This window comes from Manis javanica, chromosome 10, assembly GCF_040802235.1.
Source record: "Manis javanica isolate MJ-LG chromosome 10, MJ_LKY, whole genome shotgun sequence".
In the NCBI taxonomy this organism is placed as follows: Eukaryota; Metazoa; Chordata; class Mammalia; order Pholidota; family Manidae; genus Manis; species Manis javanica.
In genome coordinates, this window is record NC_133165.1 from 81386318 (window position 1) to 81387951 (window position 1634).

Sequence of the window (1634 nt, forward strand, 5' to 3'; positions counted from 1 at the left end):
TTTCAAAAACAGGGCTGCAGATTAAATTTCTACAAAATTTATCTGCTTGAGATTGGAATAAAATCACTACTAATGACTGGCTATGTGTAAGACAAGCACAATGCCCTCTCACCTCTATTTGCCACTGAGTCAGATCGCTGGGGCAGAATGTCCTCACCTATTGTTTCAAAAATGTGCAGCTTCTAACTTGGCAGGAAAATCAAGCCAGTTTAAGGGAACTCCCTCATCTTAGTCAGATTCTTCATTCTGTGCTTATCATGAATGAAACAACTACTTATACTCATCTGAATCCTGTGTCTACAAACTCACATTGAGAACATATGTGATTAAATAATAGCAATTAGTAGTCAGGTTGTTGTTTAGAATACTAATATCATGGATGTCCTATACATATGTGACCAAGCTGTGAGCCCAGATAATAAACCAGGCCTGAATAGAAAACGATTTTTCACCATTGGTTAAAGTCAGAAATCAGTAATGTGACAGCAGTTAAATCCATTGTTATCACTGATGACTTGATATTCAGAAGCTGAAATCTACACCCTTCATTTAGGCTTGTATTTAGGCTAGGAAACTCCCACATGGAAAAAAAAGCAAAGGTAAGATCTTAATTGAAGCATATATATTGCCTAGATTTAAGCTGATGGATTAATACCATAGGTAGAATCAAAGAATCAGAGAAGCTAAATATCTCACAAATCTGAAGTTGAACCACAGCCATAGGGTGAGGATACCTGCTCAGATTCTTTCTTCTGGTTGAAACGTGGAAGGCCACTAAATATTTCTGGTCCAAGTTGGGGGCCGAAATTTGGAGAACCTTTCTCTCCAGTACTCTTAAGTTTTGAGAAATCGATTCAGAGTCCTCTAGGTTCTTAATGGGATCTTATGAGGAAGCTCTGCATAGAACACGTGATTAGCAGTCAGAAAAATGCCTGGGGGCAGGCTTTTCACAATGAGTTTGAATATTCACATTACAAGGCTCTTTTTTATTTTCACCTCTCTGACTTTTACTTCTTTTTCCATTTGCACTTGCTCTTTATTTCTATATACTGGTAACCTTATTTTTTAAAATTTAATGTTACAGTTTTTATAGCATATCATCCATTATAGTAATTGATATCATTTATTATCATTATTATATCATTACATTATTAGTATTCATAATGCATATCATATAAATGCATTACATTTTACTTTTATCTTTGTACTTTGTTAATGAAATAAATCTTCCTTAAATTTACTACCGATAAGTATTTCTTGTGAGGTTCCTTGAAAGCATGTCCGGAGAGTCAGACATATTTACTTAAATAGCTCCTTTAAAAAAATCAATAAACTAGTTTTGAGTCCTGGTTCTACTACTTGCTAGCAGTAATTCAATTTTCTAAACTATCATTTCTCCACATTTCTTCAGTGTAAATTATGACTATAGATATAACTTGTAAGATTATTTTCAGGATTATGAATATTACACATTTTTATCAAATTCTTGCTTACATTCTATTTCCTTCAGATATTTAGAAATAAATATTTTAACAGGATTATTGCTTATAGCCATGCCTTTGTTAATCTCTTGTTCACAGATTAATGTCAAATGTTACTTCTTTGTTTTTTCTCCTCACATGTTAGTTCTCATT